Genomic DNA, 10,514 nt, shown 5'->3' on the forward strand with positions numbered 1-10,514 from the left:
GTTTACTAAAGATGAAGATAATTCACTCTATGTTTCGGGCTATAGACTCCCACGCTGCTCAATCAATGATTCAGAATGGAATCGCTTTTTCTTGCAGTTCCGGGACCGCTTCCTCATTGTTGGTGATTTTAATGCTTACCACAGTTATTAGGGTGACAGATCTTGTTGTGCCGTGGGCAATTCTATTATCGATGCTCTAGAGTTTCCTAGAGTTGAAGTGTTGAACTCTGGAAAAATGACTTTTTGTTCTAGACAGTAACTCTCCGAATCTAAATTGACTTAGCATTTTGTGATTACTTGTCTATTTTAACAAGCACTTGGGATGTTGTCCGTTAACTCGGATACGTGGGGTAGTGATCACTATCCTATTTTCACTACGCTAAAATTGATCGTTATGCTAAACCTAGATCTGGGCCTAAACTCTATACAAGAAACACAGATTGGAAAGCATTCTCTAAATTAATCAAGGAAGGATTATCGGTTTTTTATTGTTACAAGACAAGTCTTGAGTTCATTGTCCATTTCGGACAAGTGGCGCCATCAGTGCCGGTCGGAACAAGATCTGAAGCAACAAACACTTATGTCGCACCAGAGAAGAGAGACGTAAATAGAAGTTTATTTCTTATGAGACAATGTGGCCGAAAATTTTGATACGTGTTGTTGCTGTCAGATGGCAGAATGGTCGAGATTCAGAGACGTTTCTGAGCGTAGGGCGGAGCTCAAGTTCTGTCATGTAGTGGTGGGAGACAAACGGTTTCCTAACATCGTTCTCTGAGAAAATTTCTCTTTCATGTTAACAGGAGAGAAAAAAATAAAAAAACGAAGGAGTTGATAGATTTGTTTCGAATTTTTTTTTAAATAAAACGAAAAATTAAGACGAAGACAATGATGAGGGTGCGGAGTTTCAATTATCAAAAAGTAATTGAGCACGCACCAAACATTGACCACTTAACCCGTGGGTTTTTCGCCGTAAATAACGCTATTGTAAAAAGGTAGACTCGCATCAGTCATAAAATCGGATTACCTACATAAAAAAGTACCACTTGTTCGTCTTCAGATGTAAAAATGTTAAAACTAGACTCGTAGTCCAGTCAAATGAGGGAAATGGGATAATTTTGGTTTGCTGCGGCCAAAGTGATGATTTATAGATAACTAGATCGAAAATTTTGCGAGGAACACGATGGTGTAGGTCAAAAATGTTTGGCACACATAAGGGGGAGTAAATCGCGAAAAGCCGCCTCCCATCGCGAATTTCTCGATTTCTATCATAGATATGAAAAAATGTTTTAAATAAAAGTTGTTCAGAATTTAATTTTAATGAAAAAAGTATCAATCTTCAAATGTACATACATGTTCTTGACATATCTGAGAACATGTTTTTTTTCTCTACATTTGAAGATTGATTGATATAATTACGTGGGAGATATCAATTTTTTTTCTCTTAGAAAATTAATTTTTTGCGTTAAAAAATCGGAAAAAGTACCTAAAAAAGTATAGCTAGATTGACAGGAAATTTAATTCTTTATCGATCTATATATATGATTATTGGACCTAAAATTGACAAATTTTCTCTAACATTTAAAGCGCGTAGAACTTGAAAAAATTCTCGCGCTGATAAAGTTGGAGCTTGGAAAGACTTCTGAAGTAACCAGCATGAGCTCAAAACATCCCCTCTTAAAACCTTTAACCAAAATGAGAACGATTTAAATAATTTATTGTCCATAAAAATAATGAAAAAATTGATAAAAAAAATTTTTTTTTTTCTGAAAATGTACTTCAATATTTCATTTTTCGAAATAAATTGCCACAAAATAATATTTGTAGCGTTAAGTATTTTTTATTAATTTTCTTAGACGCGACTGGAGCTTTCGTCATTAGTGAAGCTTCAGTCGCGAACAACTTTTTATCTATCATAAATATGAAAAAAGTGTTCAGTACTTTTTTCATTAAAATTAAATTCTGAACAACTTTTATTTAAAACATTTTTTCATATCTATGATAGAAATCGAGAAATTCGCGATGGGAGGCGGCTTTTCGCGATTTACTCCCCCTTATGTGTGCCAAACATTTTTGACCTACACCATCGTGTTCCTCGCAAAATTTTCGATCTAGTTATCTATAAATCATCACTTTGGCCGCAGCAAACTAAAATTATCCCATTTCCCTCATTTGACTGGACTACATATTTTAGCAATAATAATTGTATTGATACTTTTTTACTTCCCTTATTACTATATATATTTACATTTGAATATTAATTAGTGTTAAAAAAGGTAATTGCAATCGAATTAATAATCCTTAATTCAACAATAGGTATTTATTGTACTATAAATTACTGTAATTATATATGTCATAATTATTCATTAGACGATCTGCTTTACATTTTAATATTATCAACTTTATACCTTTCTTGATTTTTAATTATGCAATGGTTCAATTATTCATTTTAATAACATCGATATTTATTTTTTTCATTAAAATTATATGAAAAACTATAATTAACTGAACAATTTAAATGATTCATAAAAATGTATTCGAACTCATTTTGTAGGTATATTGTCACACATAAACATAATGGTGGGTACAAATACTGATCTAAAGCAGCTTAAAAGATTGGAGACTGGGGAAAACCATGGAATGAACAAAAAAGTTTAAATGAAAAAAACAGCTTACCCCATGTCTCATAGAAACGTTACAATTATTTTAAAAATTATTTATAGACAAAAAGAGGGTTGATAATATTATTAATTGCAGTTGATTGATTATAAAATCTCTCTATATTACTACTTTCACTTTTATCAAAGTAACTCGATTCAAAAAACTTAGAAAATCGTGATATAATAACACTCAAATGCTGCAATGAATTATTTGTAAAAAATAAATATTAACTAAAAAGTTGATCGACTTATATCTAACTAACCAACTACCCTTTTAATTGATTTTCAAAAATATTCTTTTCTTCAGCATATATAAAGTCGTTGAAGATACGCAAAGAAGTATTCATATATAGAAACAAATATTTTTTAATATCAATTGATTAATATATCAATGAACTAAGACGAAAGCTGTCAATAATGAAAAGTGATTCAAAACTTACCTTTCGTTTTTAGGAAAGCGATGAAACGAGGGATACGGCATCCTCGATGACACATTTCCGCATTTGAAAAATGCACATATATTTGTAGCTGGCATTTTTGCGTACACAATGCACAATCACTTATACACTGTATGCTTTCTCGAAAAAAATCAAACAAATTTATATACTGATATATAAATGAAAGCAATGAATTCAATCGATAATTTTGAGTTGTAACTTTCCAAGAATTTCGGAAAATCTGAGAATTCAAGTTGGCTCTTTCTGCCGCGAAGCATTTTTTCTATGCGTGCGCATCTTTGGAGGGGAGTAGGCGTGACTGTACCAAGAACACTGTCGCCACCTGGTTTTAGGGTACAAAAGCTTACATGTACAGTATCGCAGTCTGGCGGTTAGGGTGATAACTTTGTGGTTTGGGGTGATCTGGGGTGATCCCCAAATGGAACACGGCATTGTGATTCTATTTACGTCTCTCTTCTCTGGTCGCACTCTCAGGGAGATGTTTACTCACTGTTGCAGCACCACCTAAACTACTATCGGTATGAAGGGAACCTGCTTGGCCTACCAAGGTCAAATCAAGAACAACAAGAAGTTATGGAATATTCCAACAGCCAGCGCTTTGGTCGAGCCAAGGGGCGGAGCCAGAAGATGATGAGGGGTCCCGCCAGAATCCGGCGAGTACCTCGACGCGCGAGCGAAGAACAGTCAGTTGAGCCTCAGTTGAGCGACAGTTGAGCTCGATTCTGGAGGAGACCGTGAATTGAACCCTCTAGATTGATGCTGTCTGAGTCAAATGCCAGAATTCCTTGGGAATTATGAGTTGCTTAAGGCGTACCTGGTGGGGGGGGTGATCCTTCTGTTCTCTTAAGTTTATATAAATCATTGATTCGTTCTAGAATTGAATATGGTGCCTTCCTATTTCATGTTGTACCGGATAGGTATCAAAAAAATTAGATAGAATTCAATATAAGGCCTGAGATTGGCCTTGGGTTATAAAACCTCAACTCTGATTAATGTTATCCTCACTGAGGCCAAAGATCCTCCGCTAGTTCCTTCGGCCGCACGGTTAAAGAAAAAAAAATAACCCTGTAAGTACAGCGTATGCAAATACAGTGAACCTTTGCCCTCATTTTTACCTTTTTTTTTCAAGAACAAAAATAAATTCATCACAACGTGGCAACGTCGTGTCCTCAAATAATATCTTATATATATAGACCAGTGGCTCAAATAATACGTTGGATGCATGATTTTTTTTGGGGACTGTCCCTAAACTATACAAATGTCCTCCAATAATACTTTGTACTTGAGAAATTTTCTCAAATGACACTTTGATTAGATTTATATGAATATATTTTTATATATGCGAATTAATCTGCAAAGAATTATTTAATGTTTGTTATTCTTATTGTCAATGACTCATATTCTTTATTGTTATAATCTTAATAATTGGAATTTTAAGTTTTGTATTCTTTAATTCTAAGTTTAACTTGGTATTTGTATGTTTTATATCCTTATTTACTTTCTGTCTATTGTACTGGTTTAAATCTTGCGCCGTTTATTCTTATCTTATTTCCACTATGTATGTTCAGAGCGCAGAATGGCTCTGGGATTGTGAATAATATAGCAAAAGCAAGCGAAGAATATATTTTTAACAGCAAATAAATTAATCAAATAGTCACAAATTTAATAAGGAATCAGATTTTTCATGTGAAAATCAAGGACTAAGCTGTTGTCGTCTGTTTCTCGTATCACAATGGATGACCTTTAGGGACTTCACTCCGCGAATCCTCGATTCTCGTAGTGCGATAGCTCTCTCTCTCTCTCTCTCTCGTTTCAATAACTTTCTCTGAAATATGCATGCAAACAAACTAATACTAACAAAAAACCTCGCGAGGTGGTCACCGTCGATTTAGTTGAGGTTTCTATATAATAATCTACGTCGAAAATGTTGAACCACGTTGTTACGTCCTGACGAACTTCACTTAGATTTTAAGTAAAGAAAATAAATATACCATTACATTTACAACTTTAAACAGACAGTTTGCAATCACCACCAAGTCCAACGCGCATGTACGTGCAGCAGGCGAAAGCCACGCGCTTGGACTTAGTGTCTGGCAATTTAGTCTTATAATTTTAAGTATAATCAAATTGATTCCCTGACAACCCAGGGATCTTTTTAATGAAAATTAATCATGCCATTAAGGTAGAATTTATTGTTTTCATAAAATTTTTACACAATTTGTAGTTTTCAAATAAAATAGGATTAAGGTTGCCAAGCGGCAAGGTCACCCGTCACCGCTAGCGCGGCGGGATGGACGGGGGCCTTGAGGCCGGCAGAGTGGGGCGCACGGCTAACAATACCTTTTCGCGTTTATGCTCTCCTAATACTTCACGAAGAGGAAAGCGACTTCAATTGTTAAATAAATCCATAAATATTAAATATTTACCTGCCGATTTTTGGCAGGTATGTTCCTTATAAGCGTCCCTATCACATAGGACCCCAAAAATCCCCTAAATTTTACATTCTTTATTTTCGCATAGGAATACGTAAATGAAGCGTGTGTATGTCAACACACACACACGTCCACTAACTGATGCGCGTTCCCACGCAGCGTCAGGCAAAAGTTTAAACAAAGTGAGATGTGGATTTGTTAATCGGACGTTCCCAAGACTAAATTCTAAGTAATTAGCGATGAGCAGTATTAATGTAGCAAAATAATATTTTGTTACAAATAGTTAAAAACGCGAAGAACCGCGTTATTTTTGGCGTTAAAAATGCTAACAGTGAAGAAAACTCATAAAATAAGTCAGGTAGCCGCGGCGGCACACCTGTATCTTGTAATGTTATTATTTTTATTTATAACACACCATTAATACAGAAATATAAAAGTCAAAAAACAAAATTGAAATAACGAAACTTAGAGCATGTATTATTCGATTTCGATCACTCAAGAAATATGAATCACGTACATGAGTATAAAGGAAAATCATATAAATGTTAAACGCAAACAATTTAGAACCAATTCTATTAACAAAATTATAATGATTTAGTCATATAGCCTTTCTAGCCTGACCACGCTGACCCACAAGGTCACAATTTTACTTAAGATTAAAATAGTTAATACTCTTCATACCGTAATCGGGAAAATACTTCTCCACGTGCTCCAGTAGCCTCCCAAGAATCAGTGAAGTCCTGATCTGGATGTCTGGTTGGTACTCAGTCCCCAAACAACATCCAAGATCAAAGCCAAGGAGATTAGGTTCCAGAAAGTTCCAACGAAATAGGTGTGAAGAAGTATCGTCTGGTAGCCGTGTTGCCAGGCCGGCGTCCGGAAGCCAAGAGAGTGTTTTCTCAATTTTTGCAGATGAATGTGGTGTCATGAGGATGACCCCACTTCTAATGAGACTACCTCGAATGACCTCTGGTGAGCGCGGGCTAATTAACCTAATATAAATAGGGCACTGGTCACTAGTGCACTACATCATCCCCCGTTTGACTGACCTTAATCAGGGAGGTCAAACTAATAGAGTTTGTAATACAATATTTCAGGTTTTTCATTACGACCGAATGTTAACGTCATCAATGTTCGAGATTCCGGGAGATATTATAACGAGCACAATAGCTCAACCTCCTTACAAGAAACTTCGAGCATACATATTAAATTACATAATTGATTAGACAAGCATTACACATGCATCATTTACATTGAATTTGTCATTTTCGTGATATAGTACACAGGTCATAGATAAGTTTCATAACCAATTTTACATCAGAACATACAATCATACAGATTCTACATTATAATATATAATTATACCAATTTTATAATTGCTAAATCCATTGGATTTGTCGTCCTAAGTATTTTGAATAACTCATATAAAAATTCATGATACGGCAGGTTAAAATGAGAACGAACGAGGCATGACGCCCAAAATTTACCTCCAGCTAAAATGCTCATTGTCAAGACCAGTACTTTCTTAGACTAGCTCGGTTATATGTACCAATAATATGACCATCATCACACGATTTCAGAGTGTACGTGTTGGCACCAATCTTGGTAGAAACTACATAAGGTCCTTCAAATAACTGGAAAAATTTGTGAGTAACCCTATCGGTGTTACTAGACAAATGAGGTACTCATAATAACACCTTATCACCAACTTCAATGACAACGCGACTTACTCTTTTTTGTTGTTTACCCCGCTGTTCATAACTCTTAAATAATCTTTCTTTAGCATGATGCAGCTGGATTGTACGATCAAGAGGTACTGACTCTGGATAACTAAGTAATTTACGAATTTTATCCTCGACCGTTTCACCATAGTATAACTCATATGGTATCTGTTTTGTACTACAGTGAATGGTGATATTTAAACAAGTTTCTATACGTTTTATATGTTTCGCCCAGCGAGTGTGTTGATCATAACAGTAGGTTCTAAAAAACCGACCTAATTCTCGCATCACTCGCTCGGTAGGATTAAACTGCGGGTGTCGAATTGACGAAAATATAACGCGAACTCCCTGCTGCTCCAAGGCAGCTCGCCAAAGATGTGCTGTGAATTGAGTACCATTATCTGAAAGGATTCGAGCAGGTTTTCCATATGTTGGGATGTATTTATTAAGGATATTGTTCAACGTGGCCTTAGTGGTCGCACGCTTCATAGGATACAAAGCAACCAGTTTTGAAAATGCATCAAGCACCACCAAAATATATTGTACTCCACCTATAGATTTTGGGAGTGGCCCATAAAAATCAACAGTTATGAGGTCACCAGGCTTATCCGCTCTGACCATTTGATATTCTCCCTCAGATGGCTGAGATGAATGAAGTTTCGACCTAACGAGTCCTGAGTGAGTTCCTGAATAGATGGTGGAGATTCATTGTCTCCTTCAATTATCGAATTAATAAATCTTGCATCGAGACAAACCCGAACTGTTCCGTTCTTTTTTATCACAATTCGAAGTGGATTACAAAAGGGACTAACTGATCTCTCAATGATTTTCTGATCTAACATGTATTGGATCTCACTTCTTACAGCTTCACGAATCTTGAAAGGTACAGGATATGACTTCCTGACAATTGTTTTAGGATTCATCAATTTCATTCGGTGCTGATAAACCCAAGTGCACCCGGGTTTATCCGAGAACAATAACTGATACTTCAATAGCAAATCAATCAACGCTTTCGACTGAGTTTCGTCTAGTCCCGTTAGCTTACCAGCGACGCCCTGCAGAGTTTCAAGAAATGACTGACACCCGCCTTTACCCCGATCAGGCTGATTGCTGATAGCAGACCCTTTATTATTTTTCTGAAAGTGTGAGGATATCCCACCATCACGTACTGAGGCATCCCCCAATTTACAACATGTCGTTTGCAGCATAGAATTTTCATTAACATTATTAATCTCACAAGCATGAGAAAGGAAATCAAAATTACAAGTTTCAACATTATTTATATTAGACAATTCAGTAATATCAGAATTATTTACCTTATGATTAAGATCATTTTTGAATTTAGACATTTTAACATAATCATTATACATATTATTATCATGACGAGAATCATTAATACCATTATTAACAAGATTATTATTATTAATTTCAGGATTACTCCCAACAGTGTCATTTTGACTCATGTTATTCTCATACTTACTCTCAAAATTATTAATATTTACATTTAAATTATTATAAACTTGCATAGAGTTCAACATATCAGCCTGGTCACCGGCGCGAGCCTCAACCATCCCTCGATCCCCCAGACCGAACGAAACTTGACTACTATCAATCGTTTTTCCATTTAGACTGATGCTCTTACCCGGGTAACTAATAATGGCTAAGTTACCTTCAAGAAAATCATCTCCAATTATGACATCATACGTGAGATGTGGCACGACCAAAAAGATCTGATTGAATACTTGACCATCAATTGAGAATTCACAAGAGATTTGACGTATCACTAATATAGACTTTTTATTGACAGCCATGGAAATCTTGACATTATGGACTGGAAGCTCATGAAAGGGTTGTTTACCAGCTATTTTACTATAAAAATCATCTGACACCGAAGTCACCTCACTTCCCGAGTCAACTAAAGCCCAAGCCGACACACCACCCATACCAATTTTAACTTGAGGTAATTTCCTCTTTCTCGGTCTACTCTGTTTATCATTATTATTATTTTGCGAGCTTTCCATGAGGTCCTGGATAAAGTCATAACCGGTAGGACGCGACAACGGACCTATACTTGTCGCGTCACCATCTAGTTTAAATGATTTACATTGTTATAAGAATTATTTTCTATTATTCTGTCACGAGCTACACTTGGAGCAACATTGAACCCGCGACCAACGTTCAACCTTGGAGGAGGAAATCTGGTGTCTGGAAATGACCACGCATGAGTTTGATTTGAAATCACAGGATTTCGATTATTACAAGTTTGAACTTGATTTGTATAACAACGTTGCTTTTTGTTATTATTATTAACATTCTCAGAATAATTAGAAAAGCGCGTGACTTGGTCATTTTCAACACCACGTTTCCATCTCTTGTTTACTCTGATCGCGTTGATACCATTATGAGCCACACCACTGTGATTTGAATTGTGCTGAGGATTATTATTGTTATAATTATTATAATTATTCGTACTATTTTTATAATTTTTATTCTGCTCCTTATCGTATTGATAGGTACTATCGAGCTGCATTAGCGTTTGAGCAACCATTTTAGTATTAGATAAATCAACTGATGACAATGCCATTCTTATACTTGGCGGGTATTGCAATATTACTGAATAATTTATTTCATACTCAGACAGAGAATCAAAATATTTTGCTTCTCTGACTTGATTGTGAAAATAAGCTTGTAACGTGCCATCTGAAGCTCGGTTGTACTTTCTTAATGACCATTTATTTTTCCATCTTACTTGAACAGGGACAGAATAGAATTCTTGTTTATATTCATCCTTAAATTCACGAAAACTATTTATTTTTGATTTTGTTACCTCATACCAAATTTTAAGTCTATCTTCTAATAAACTATCTATAACCAACAACTGGTGCTCCTCACGCACACTCTTTAATCGTAAATATTTTTCAATTTCTTCAAGAAATTCAAGAGGATTGGTATCTTCATTAAATTTAGGTACCTTAATATTTGTTTGTAAGTACTGGAATTGACTCACCAAACTCTCAATGATTTCATTTTCCGTTGTATCCTGAACATTGTTTTCCTGTACTTGACGAGCCGCCATTTGCGCCTGTTGCGCTTTTAATCTTAACTGCTCCTGCTCAATTAACTGCTTCGCCTGCCTTATTCGTTCCCATTCCTCCTGAATTTTCTGAGTTTCAGCCATTTGTATCACCTCTGCTTTCTTTTTCCTGCAAATTCGAGATCTATGAGAAATTCTATCAATAATATTAT

This window comes from Chelonus insularis, unplaced genomic scaffold (genome assembly GCF_013357705.1).
Source record: "Chelonus insularis isolate UGA/USDA-ARS -01 unplaced genomic scaffold, ASM1335770v1 contig_58_pilon, whole genome shotgun sequence".
Lineage (NCBI taxonomy): Eukaryota > Metazoa > Arthropoda > Insecta > Hymenoptera > Braconidae > Chelonus > Chelonus insularis.